Source organism: Eubalaena glacialis, chromosome 9 (assembly GCF_028564815.1).
Source record: "Eubalaena glacialis isolate mEubGla1 chromosome 9, mEubGla1.1.hap2.+ XY, whole genome shotgun sequence".
Classification (NCBI taxonomy): Eukaryota; Metazoa; Chordata; class Mammalia; order Artiodactyla; family Balaenidae; genus Eubalaena; species Eubalaena glacialis.
This window is the reverse complement of record NC_083724.1, coordinates 47,905,321-47,918,357: the sequence shown is the minus strand read 5'-3', so window position 1 is coordinate 47,918,357 and position 13,037 is coordinate 47,905,321. Positions and strand designations below refer to the sequence as shown.

The following is a 13,037-nucleotide window of genomic DNA, read 5'->3' as shown; positions in this document are numbered from 1 at the left end:
ACCCTCTTTTTTCTTCTAAGTTCAGAAATGTCTTTATAAAGTATTCATTGCAATCATTCGTTAACTTTTTTTTTTTTTTTTAAATTAACATCTTGCTTTCCCTTTTCATTCTGTCTCCCCATCCATGGTCCCCACAAATATACACCCAAAACCTTTTTATTTGCTGCTGGATTCAGTATGAAAAGGAACAGGCTTTTTAGAAGAAAAATCTCATGGGTTATCTCTTTGGGCTTCTGAGAGGTACACATAGTTTAAACCATATCAAGAGGTTTATATTAGCAAACTTTGACCTGAACTGTGTTTTCTCATCCTGATGGGTCCCTACAAGTACCAGAGCCGGAGTCCATCAGGTCTGGGAATGTACTGGTGACCCACGTCTTACTATATATGGTGAGGTATGGTTCCCTAGTTGACTTTGGGGTTTAGCCTTTGCTATCTTCATTCCTCAGTGGATGGGTCAGTAGGAAGAGGTTTTGTGTCAGTTTCCCTGCCTAATACTCCAGCGTCTTCTCTGGACTGGACTTTAATTCAGTCAACTTGATTGGAACTTGGACTGTTTCAGTGCTTTACTAGACCCTTCCCAGAAGTGTATGTGCAAATTGTGGGGGAGTGAGTTTGTAATAAACACTGGGACCACACTGAGTGCATGACCACCAGGAACTACAATGAGGCCAGTACCTCTTAATCTGTTTACTAAATATTTATCAAACATTGTGTGTCAAACATTTATCAAGCATTATATATCTTAAGTATCACCTGCTCTCTAAATTTTCTCTACCACTTTCTGCGCTACCTGCTATATCCTTAGTTTCTAGCATCTTCCAGAATACTAGATACTAGAACTTGCAAAGCTGTTTTAGGATTGAACAAAATTAATGATACCTTCCCACTCAGGGCAAGACTGTCCCTTTCTTCACAATGACACAGATATTACAGTACACTATCAGTATTCAGAAAAACAATTTGCTTTCTCTTATTCTCTATTAAGTGAAATGTCTAACAAAATCCAGTTATTATTCTACCTTTTTCAGCTCTCTTCCAAAGTTAGGACATCTTGATGGACAAATAACCCTAGACCTCAGAGTTGGCATCACATGCTTAGTAGATGGGATGCAAACAAAGGAGTTTAGCCCACAATGGAAAACCAAGTTCCTGTGGAAAAAAACAAGGGAGTGTTTTAGCAGAGGGAATCCAATGCAATGTGGGTAAGATGGGAGTCTGATGACTTTACTGCCTCCCTTGAGTCAAAAATATGGACCTGGATAATATCCAGTTACAACTTTCTTTTGCCTTGTTTGGTTCACAAAAGTAAAAAAAAGTGTTTCCACAATTCATTTGTAAAGAAATATATATTAAAAGAGTAAGTAAGCAGGCTTCAAAAATAAGAGACTTAAGAATGGGATGGGCAGATGTTCTCAGCTCTCAACTCAGATACGCACTTGATTTTTCAGAAGACACATTGAGACCTAAGAATATTTTAAAAAATAAACTGTAGTCATAGCCTTTATTCACATCTACTTCCTGCAAGAAGGAAACAGCATTATATGATGGTGACAAGATTTCTCAAGGCCCTATATGAGGTTTCTTTTTCTCAAAGTTCTCTTGTAATGGATTGCCTTGGATGGTCCAGCTGCCTTTACCAGGCTGGGTCTTGGTGACTTAGTAATTATGAATAATGGAACAATGTATACATGAAATACTTGACCTCTTCTGGGAACTTAGGTATTATATAACACACATCTTTTTCATACACACCACGAAGTTTTCATACAAATCCTTGGTCATTTAAAAATTTATAATAGTGGTACATGTTCATTACAGCCAATTTAGAAATTTTTAATAGAATTAAAAAAGCAAAAGAACCTATAATTCCACCACCCAGAATAACTTCTGTTAACATTTTGGTGTATTTTTTTCTCAGATTCACACACACGTACAGACTCAATAAAATATTTTGGATCATAAGATATATTTAGTCTTTACCCTACTTTCTTATTTAACATTCTCCCACGTTGTAAAAATTACTTCAGGACATTTTTTAATGGCTACAAAATATTTTTTGATATTAATACAGCATAATTAGTTTATTCTACTGTTGTACATTTAGGTTGATTAAAGATTAAATATTAACTTTAAATTTGGGTCCTTTCAGAACACATTTTTATGCAAAAGCATTAGTTTGTATAGACTTTTAAATCAACACATATACATTTGAAGACAGTTTTGGTCAATTTGCTGATACAATTATATTACTTTCTATTACTTTCCTGATTCAGAGCAATTAGCCTTAAATGTCACTAAATTTTCTCTTGATACTGTTTTGCTTATGGCTACATAAAAAGTTTTTAGGAACCATCTCATTTTTTTTAATCTTAAGGAACATATTTAAAATCTTTTTTTTGGAAGTCAAGTTTCACATGCTGAATCAAATTAAGTATCATCCACATATGATAACCAATACAAATTGCCACCTGGGAAATTAATGTTTTTTTCCTATTTTATTTGATTTACTAAAACTTTGGTCAAAGTTATTGTATTTATGTTTTTATTTGTTATTAAAAGCAACAGGCTCAAAATTATTTCTCAATTCAAAGAATATCAGAGTCCTTGATATTTTACTGGAAGTTTAATTTCTGTGTTGCTGCTGTTGATGAGGCTCATATTTCTCAGGTTACCATCACTGTTCAGAAGAAAAGCCTGGATGCATAACCTTGGCATCTTACTCATTGCTGGTAGGATACCAATCAGATTCTTTCTGGATCACTCATTGTCCATCATATGTAAACTAACAGAAACTCCCTAAATCAAATGATGTCATAGAATATTCCATAACATAGCAAATTAGTAATTGATCATGTCAAGTGTATCATGACATCCAAATGTATCCAGGTTAAATTCAGAAGGTGATATAGGCTCTGAAATCCCCAGCTGACCATCTGAAGACTTCAGCAAGAATTTTAAGGGGAAAATACCATCTTAAAAGTGGATTAGAATACCCATGCTTCTTGTAAAACTCTAAAATTGTAACTCTCCATCAATCACCAGAGAATAACTGATTAGGTTCATTGATTACTTCCTCAACACCAAAGCCATTATTAAGAGCAGGCTCTTACCTGTGGATAAAAGTGAATTTAAAAGGTCTGGACAGTATAAGACCCCATCATTACAGTCCCTCTTCTGTGTTAGCTTTCATTTGTAAACAAAAATATTCCTCACCAGCCAACACATTATACTTAAGTGCGTGATGAGGATGAACTGTAAAGAGTAATTAAGAGATCATTTAGTGCTTCAGACAGGAAAACACATTCACCACTTTGCCAGATAATTATTAATAACTATTTTGTCTGCCTTGATCTTCAAAGGGAAAGCAAATTTCTAACTTTATGATCTCTGTTGCGATAGTGTATAACTGTGCTCCTTTTATACAGAAAGAAAAGGAGGCAGGCGCAAATTAGGTGATCTGCCCATTGCAGTAGTGGAAACACTGTGGATCAGAATTTGGAGCGTCTGTGAGTTATGTTCAGCTCAGGTCCTGGGGAGGAGCTTGAGGCTGTGTTCAACAGAGCACTGGATCAAAAGAAAGAACTCCCCAGCTTTATTCTCTGTGCTGTAGTGTTTGTTACTGAAAACAGGAATACAGTATTTGCAACTAAAAAAGAAAATTGGCTAATACAACTGCTGAGATCTTTGGAAAATCTTTGAACCTTATGCATCTAGATGCTGTGTAATCATAGCTGGCTCCTTCTCACTTAGCACTGGTTTCATTCCTATGTATCTGATTGGCCCAGCTGGGCTCAGGGCTCAGTGCTGGCCTGCGATAACAGCGAGAATGTGTCCAAATGGAGCCACACCAAGGTATCTTTTGCTTCTCCTCAATACTGTAGGTTAGGAGGCACCAAAATGTTATTCATTTTGTTAATCATTTGTTCTTTTATTCAGCAGTTATGCCTTGATTCTTTGTTTATCAGTCAAACATTCCCAAATATGGGAATGTTCATGCTCATTTAAAACAGGCAAAAATTAACATTTGCCATGTGACTTTATGGAAATGGTTCAACCTCTCAAAACCTTGTGTTTCTCATCTCTAAAAAACGAGGATAATAAGAGTCCTACTCCATAAACTTTCTACTTGGGATTAAAAGAGATAGATCCTGCAGAGATCATAGCACCAAACCTGGCACATAGTTAGTGCTCGATAACAGCCATGGTTGTCACCCTTGTTCTTATGGCGTTCCAAATATTTGTAGCTGTGGTTTAATTATTTTTTCTGCTTGACCATACATCTAAACTCTGGGAAGAAATTGAGAACACCATTGAAATGAGAATTTGTCAGGGCCTTATCATTTTTACAAATGGAACACTGAAAATATCATGGTGATCCCCAGTATCTAATTTTAAGTAAAAACAATATTACTCTTAAAACACTAAACTTTCATACATGCTGAAGTCATGCTTTCTGACTCCTGAAAGTCATTTAGAAGCTGCTTCTCTCTGGAAAAAAAAAATCCTGCTTTGTTGTTTCTCTAATACCTGCTTACTTGCTCTGTCAAGTAATCCAGGCATGGAATTAGCAATCTGTAATGCTGATGTGCTTACAAATTAGAGGGTAAGACCCTATAGGCATGGCTAGTATTTTGCAGGAATAATATAAATGGGCTAAATACATAAGGACAGGACCGTGAGTCAACAGGAGCAGAGAGTATGACTGAATTGAATGTTAAAATCCTAAAGTGCTTTTTTTCTTTTGGGATCAAATATATTCCCATATGACTTGATAATGGAAGTAAATGGGGGAAATGGATTCATTTATAAATTTTTAGAAATGATTCTATGTGTTAAGGCAGGTCAAACTGAATGACATCAATTAAGAGACATTTTATGTGAATGTCATACTGCGATGCATGATATGAGGATAACCCTGAAAAAGACGATAGATTAACATGTCTGAAGGGTAAGGTGCTTAGGTCATTGACCTCAGGATTAATAAATACATTTGTAGTGGAATACGATGGAATAACCCAACAGCAGGTGAAAATTAGCCTGCCGCAAAATAGGCCAAGAGCTGGAATTACAACTGATCTCAGTGGAACATGGAATGAGTTGATTCCATGGGAAATGTTTGTCCCTAGTGAAACAGTAGATAAGACCCAGTGGAAACACTCAGCCTTTGGATCTGCATCACAGAAAATGTTCCATGTATCTCAAGTCCACAGGCAGCTAAATAATCATGGGGGCTGAGTGGTGGTGTAAAAGAGCACAGGCTTGGGAGCCAGGGCCAAGGTTTAAGTTTTGTTCCTGACTGACTGAGAGGGTTACTCACTGGCCATATTATTTTTTGGTTGTCATTAATTAGCTTTTTGACCCAGGCTAATTACTTATTCTCACTAGGCTTCAATTACCTCATCTTTAAAATAGATAATTGTCTCCATGCGAATTGCTGCACGGATTACATGAGATGATGCTGAAAATCACTGAGCACCGTTCAGCACATAGCACATAGTTTAGCACCCAGTTAAGGGCTGGATATATGTTACCCCTCATTCTCCTTTTTTGCCAAAATTTTTATTTGAAAATTTTAGTCATGTTTCAGTTTAAAAATTAGAATGATTTTAATTGATCTAATTCAGGGAGTTATCAAAAAACCAATTGCAAGGAAGATTTTACTCAATTGGAGAAAACCAAATCTCTTATAGACCAATAAAAACAGCTGTTCAGATTACTTTAGCACATTCTTGGTTATTTTTTAGATGGGTATGTTTTACCAGCAGAGTGGCTTAAATTTAAGATAAGCAGCATTAAATGAATAAAAATGCATGTGATTGAACATCAGGACCTCAGTGTTCTAGCACTGTCTCTGCTACTGGTTAGCTGTGTGACTTGTTGTTAATCGTGTCACCTTTTAAAGTCTCACTTGCAAGATAAGGAAATCGCACAGCATAATTGCCAAAATCCTTTCCTGTGCTCTAAACGAGTGGCCCAATATGGTAGCCACTAGCCACATGTGACTATTGAGGACTTGCAGCGTGAAATTGAGTTGTGCTGTAAATATAAAATACATGCTGATTTTGAAGACTCTGTATGAAAAAGCTAACGTAAAATATTTCATTAATAATTTTTCATTTTGATTATTGGAGAGATTATTTTGCATGTATCTGGTTAAATAAATTAAGTTACTAAAATTACTTGTTTCTTTTTCTTTTCTTTAATGTGGCTACTAAATTTTAAATGACAGGTAGCTTGCACTTGTGGTTGTGTTCTGTTTCTATTGGACAGTGCTGCTCTAAAAACTGAGTTTATGGAATAAATTTTAGTGAAGGTTTCAACTGTACACAGAGCTGGGTTTCAGAGCTACTAGGACATTTCTGATAAGCTGATAGAGCTGGTGCCTTCCACTTATTTGATTGTAGCAGTTGATTTGCACTGTGCAGGTGGTGGGGAGAGGGATGCCGCCTTTGAAGAAGCTGGGGAAAGGAATGGGAATAGATTAGAGTCCAGCGGAGACAGAGTCTGCAGACAGAATCAGATGCGGCCAGTTGGTGGAGGGAGGATTCTGGGACAGTGGGGGTACAGGAGACGCTCGGTTGGTGGTCGGGGAGCACACCTAACACATAGAAGGGAAGAGAGACATTCTGCTCTCTGTGCATGCGGCATGACACCGCTGTGGCACCACCATCAACTGGCAGCTTGGGAGCATGGGCAGATGGCCCACTTGAAAGGATTCTGGTGTCCTCAAGGCAGACATCCACGACAGGCACATCTCAGGCATTGGCTTGAAGAACTGGGGGAGCAAAAGAAGAGTGCAGAGCAAGCTTCACAGTGAACGAGCCTCATGGATCAGTCCATGGACTACAGACCAACTGACAAACAGGTGTCCCTTTACAGAGTATTAATGTTTATCTCCCCAAACGTGGGTGCAACAACACTTGGGATCTTAATGTTAATAAATACCTCCTTTGGACCTAAGGCTGGTAAAGTCTAGGGAAGTTTTTCAGCTAAGCAGGAATAATAAACTTTTAAAAATCAAAGTTTCTTAAAAGCAACGATATTCCAGGTCAAAGAGAAGGCAGCATGCTCATGGTATCTTGTCTAGGTTGTCTGGGCGTGTGGTGGGGCAGGGGGAAGGCTGGAAGGAAGAGTTGACAAACGTACACTGTCATTTTTGTGTTGTCTTCTCTAGTGCTTTATAACCAGTGGAGTATAAATGGGGATCACAGAGTTTCCTTTTTCTGGGCCAAAGGGATAATATTCTTGAGTCAATGACAAGGTTGAATGCTAAGTCATACCATTTCCTGAGCCTATAAATAAAAAAAAAATTAAATGATCACTTTGTGACAAGCACCTGTGGTTAATTTTTCTTAAACACATTGGTCACATGGCTTTTGATTGGCTTTTTACTGTTGTTGATGTGCCTGCTGATCTGTGATAGACTGTAAAAGAGTAATAAAAGAGATTTGGCCCTAGGGATGAAGGCACTAGCTCTCTTCCCGATTTTCCAAGTTATTTAATTCTTAAATTCATTTTAAAGTTTAGAACTGGATCCAAAATATTATGAAAAAGAAATGTTACAACTCAGTGAATCACAAGCAATACCGAGTATTCCTTAGTGAATCCAATAAGCCCTTTCAGGAGGGATCTTGGAGTCAGGTTCAGGGTCAGACTGCTGAGATGTTATCCCCACCTGCTGGTGCACAGCCCAGCAAGGTGAATCCTTACCTCCTTGACTGAGTGACAGCAGCTCTTTGCCTTCCTTGAGAAGATCAGCTGGACTTCCAACTTTCTCACTCGTTGTTCCTCTTCTTATCTCCCTGGAGACAACACGTGAGACTATGTAGAACCAACCAGCCTTCAGCATCGTTTGGGAAACACTAAGCCCTAAGACACAGATGCATTTGTGAGCAGTATCAGGCACTGCACTAGGTTGAGGAACACCGCACTGAACACAGCAGATCTCTTTCCTTATGGAGGAAACACACAAGAAACCATTACAAAAACAAACGAATGAACCAAGTAAGTGAACGAGTAAATTGAAACAACAATAACAAAGTTACCGAACCAGGTTCGTTTTGCCTGATGTGCAGCAAGCCAAAATGCTGAGACCCCAAGGTTTGCAGCAAAGAGAGGGTTTATTCGCCAGGCAGCCAAGTGAGGAGATGGGTGAACAAGTCTCAAATCCACCTCCCAGAAGGCAAGGAGCTCAGGGTATATTTATAGAATGAAGAATAAAGAAGCAGGGCGGTCTGAGCCGGGAAGCATGGGGAAACGTGAATGGAAAAAGGCGCGGGGAATCCACCTTCTGCGCAGGTGTAACTAGGCTACAGGGCTCTGCACCTCCCAGGCGGAAGTTTTCCCACCTTCTGAGGTCAAAAGGTCAAAGGCGCATGCCCAGTTGAAGGGTGGGCGGTCCTATCCAGTCTTAACCAGCTCAGCTCTAACTAGACACAGCTGACTCCCAGTTTCTGGAAAATGCGAGCAAATGTCTTATTGTTAGGTTATGTGCCGCTTAGAGGACGTGCAAGTCTTCAAATGACCTTGATTAGTAAAGGTAAGTGAAATGGATTTGACTCATTACCCATGGCTTCAACAACAGCTTCCGCTGCTGATAATGGCTAAGAAAAATGTAAAATAAGGTAAATGTGATAGAGTGGCTGGGAGGGCTGCTTTAGCAAGGTGATCAGGGAAACTTGTCTGAGGAGGTGACATTGGAATTGAGACATAACGGATGAAAAAGGGACAAACAGAGGTGCTTCTTTGAAATTTTTTGATTACTTAAGATCCCTTGGGGAGTGAGGGGGGCTATAAAAAGTGTTTAAATTACCATGAATTAGATAGGTGGGGGCTTGACAATAATTTGCCTGTTTTAGAGAAATAAACATCACTGAAAAAATAGTGTTGTAGGGTGTAACCCATACCTGCTCTACAAACCACTCTATTTAGTAAAAATAAAAGCCCAGAATGATTGAAAGAGTATAAGAAACGATGAAAACGTAGAGGCTAAAAGATACAGACTGCTTTTTCCCAAGGTGATTCATCCAGGATATGACAAAGCTGGGAAGCAGAAGAGTCTTTTATTCCGTGGTTTATGCTCTTTCAATGACGTTGGAGCATTTTTGCTATACGCTTCCTGCTTTAACAGGGATTGCAAACCCAGAGGCCAACAGCGGCCCAGAGAGCAACACAGTAAGTGAAGTTATCTAGTGGGACCATGGTGAAATGAAGAGACCTGTCCTATAGTTAGGGAACGTGAACTACTCAGTTGTAGCTAACTATTGCAGAGCCCAGGCTCCCAGATCTTCTGATTTTTAAAGAGAAGCTGGAAACCTGGACTTTTATGCACATACTATTTTAAACATTAGTAATTAGTGTAAATTAATACACAAACACACACACTCCATCTGTTGGCAGGATGCTGTCCAACGGCCATCAGGGTGCACTCTGATATTTCTGATATTAGAAGTCCTTCAAATAAACAGTCCTCTTTTGTACATTCTCAAACCATTTATCAGGGTTTTCCTGGTCTTTTTCTTCTTTGAAAAAAATGCAGTTTCTCTCCTGGCTCATGAAGACATTATCTGCTTTTCCTGCACCGAGAACCCGGGATTTGAGTTCAGCTCTGACGTACTACCACAAGGGGGAGCTCAAACATTTTTTTTAAGTTTTACACGAACAACATCAAACACTGGCTTGATTTTGTTAAGAACTCTACCACTAACTGTAAAAACAGACAACAAAGTCCCCTGAAACTCAGCATAAAGCGTATCAGTCTAATTTTAATTTTATTTTATATTTTATTGCTTTTATTTTATATATTCAATTTATTTTTTTTACCATGCTATATGCTCAAGGCAGAGGTAAAGAAGCAAAAAGAATACAGAGTTTGGAACCACTGGGGTCCTATAGCTTACAATTCAAATTTAAATTTAAAATAGAAAAAAAACCCCAAGATTCTCTGAGACAAGAAATATGTTTTCATTTTGGTAAAGGAAAACCAATGGTTAGTCCTAATGGGCTGAGGTATCCAAAGATGCCTCTCTGGCTTAGAACCTAGTCTTTTCATAGGTTTCCAGCTTTACTTCCTCTGTTTCCCTTGAAGTCTCCATGAACCTCTCTTCTAATACATCAGCCCACACACCAAGCCCTGAACGGAGATGTGTTTTGTTTGCTTGTTGTTTCATTTCTTGGTTGCTTCTACCGTATCCTCCCCAGTAAAGCCTGGAGAATAATAGTACTTCCCCCATGAGGCTTAGCGAGCGGTTCTTGAGTTAAAGTCTGTGAAGTGCTCCATGCAGGGTCTGACACGTGGAACTCCATGTGTGCTAGGAATGATTATAGCAGACACGTGATATGAGTGCATCTTATTGAAGTGACATTCCTAGGATTCAAACTGTGACAGAGCTCACAGTTTTCAAGACAGCTTTTTAAGCTTTTGTTTTTTAAAATATCTAGGTAAATTGTTAATATTTTACTCTGCATTATCTTTACATAAAGAAAGTTTAAGAATTAGTTGGTGACTAGCAATGGCCTTGACTTTGATATACACTTCTAATCCTGGTAAATATTCTGATGAGTAGCACACAAAAATACACAGGTTTTGAATAACTGGATTCCATTTTTATATGGAGTATATAGTCCATATCCAATTTTATGTGCAGGTGAGCAGGTAAATTTACAATGAGAAAACAAGACTATTTACTTTGATCTGTTTTTCTTGTATTTAAAGAATACCTCTGTGTCTCCTATTAACTTCTTTTTTTTTTTTTGAGGTTGCATCTTTTACTTCATATATTAAAAAACAGGACAGTAGACCCAAAATGGAGTCACTGATGCTAAGACCCACTTCCCCAACCGAGACTTAATTATAGTTTTGGGTCTTCCAGAAATGGAATCTTAAACTAGTCAACTAGGAATCTCCTGATCAGTACTAGTTAAGTCATCTGCCTGATAGACCCCTGCCATACCCTAAAGGAAATTAGCCTGGCAATAACAGACCAATTTTTTTTTTAATTTAATTTTATTTATTTTTTTACACAGCAGGTTATTATTAGTTATCCATTTTATACATATTAGTGTATACATGTCAATCCCAATCTCCCAATTCATCACACCACCACCCCCTCCACCACTTTCCCCCCTTGGTGTCCATACATTTGTTCTCTGCATCTGTGTCTCAATTTCTGCCCTGCAAACCGGTTCATATGTACCGTTTTTCTAGGTTCCACATATATGCGTTAATATACGATATTTGTTTTTCTCTTTCTGACTTACTTCACTCTGTATGACAGTCTCTAGATCCATCCACGTCTCTACAAATGACCCAATTTCGTTCCTTTTTATGGCTGAGTAATATTCCATTGTATATATGTACCACATCTTCTTTACCCATTCATCTGTTGATGGGCATTTAGGTTGCTTCCATGACCTGGCTATTGTAAATAGTGCTGCAATGAACATTGGGGTGCATGTGTCTTTTTGAATTATGGTTTTCTCTGGGTATATGCCCAGTAGTGGGATTGCTGGGTCATATGGTAATTCTACTTTTAGTTTTTTAAGGAACCTCCATACTGTTCTCCGTAGTGGCTGTATCAATTTACATTCCCACCAACAGTGCAAGAGGGTTCCCTTTTCTCCACACCCTCTCCAGCATTTGTTGATTGTAGATTTTCTGATGATGCCCATTCTAACTGGTGTGAGGTGATACCTCATTGTAGTTTTGATTTGCATTTCTCTAATAATTAGTGATGTTGAGCAGCGTTTCATGTGCTTCTTGGCCATCTGTATGTCTTCTTTGGAGAAATGTCTATTTAGGTCTTCTGCCCATTTTTGGATTGGGTTGTTTGTTTCTTTAATATTGAGCTGCGTGAGCTGTTTATATATTTTGGAGATTAATCCTCTGTCCGTTGATTCGTTTGCAAATATTTTCTCCCATTTTGAGGGTTGTCTTTTCGTCTTGTTTATGGTTTCCTTTGCTGTGTAAAAGCTTTTAAGCTTCATTACGTCCCGTTTGTTATTTTTCTTTTTATTTCCATTACTCTAGGAGGTGGATCAAAAAATATCTTGCTGTGATTTATGTCAAAGAGTGTTCTTCCTATGTTTTCCTCTAAGAGTTTTATAGTGTCTGGTCTTACATTTAGGTCTCTAATCCATTTTGAGTTTATTTTTGTGTATGGGGTTAGGGAGTGTTCTAATTTCATTCTTTTACATGTAGCTATCCAGTTCTCCCAGCACCACTTATTGAAGAGACTGTCTTTTCTCCATTGTATATCCTTGCCTCCTTTGTCATAGATAGTTGACCATAGGTGCATGGGTTTATCTCTGGGCTTTCTATCCTGTTCCATTGATCTATATTTCTGGTTTTGTGCCAGTACCATATTGTCTAGATTGCTGTAGCTTTGTAGTATACTCTGAAGTCAGGGAGTCTGATTCCTCCAGCTCTGTTTTTTTCCCTCAAGACTGCTTTGGCTATTTGGGGTCTTTTGTTTCTCCATACAAATTTTAAGATTTTTTGTTCTAGTTCTGTAAAAAATGCCATTGGTAATTTGATAGGGATTGCATTGAATCTGTAGATTGCTTTGGGTATTATAGTCATTTTCACAATGTTGATTCTTCCAATCCAAGAACATGGTATACCTATCCAACTGTTTGTATCATCTTTGATTTCTTTCATCAGTGTCTTATAGTTTTCTGAGTACAGGTCTTTTACCCCCTTTGGTAGGTTTATTCCTAGGTATTTTATTCTTTTTGTTGCAATGGTAAATGGAAGTGTTTCCGTAATTTCCCTTTCAGATTTTTCATCATTAGTGTATAGGAATGCAAGAGATTTCTGTGCATTAATTTTGTATCCTGCAACTTTACCAAATTCATTGATTAGCTCTAGTAGTTTTCTGGTGACATCTTTAGGATTCTCTATGTATAGTATCATGTCGTCTGCAAACAGTGACAGTTTTACTTCTTCTTTTCCAATTTGTATTCCTTTTATTTCTTTTTCTTCTCTGATTGCCATGGCTAGGACTTCCAAAACTATGTTGAATAATAGTGGCGAG

General features: G+C 38.1%; 1 long non-coding RNA gene across 1 annotated transcript in view; it reads left to right on the top strand.

Annotated features, from left to right (window-relative positions):
- Positions 1-8,431: 8,431 nt before the first annotated feature.
- Positions 8,432-13,037, top strand: part of LOC133097903 (uncharacterized) — a 174,209-nt gene continuing 169,603 nt past the window's right edge. The window contains exon 1 of the long non-coding RNA XR_009702082.1: positions 8,432-8,542. This is a non-coding gene — a long non-coding RNA (uncharacterized LOC133097903). The remainder of the gene's footprint in view (positions 8,543-13,037) is intronic.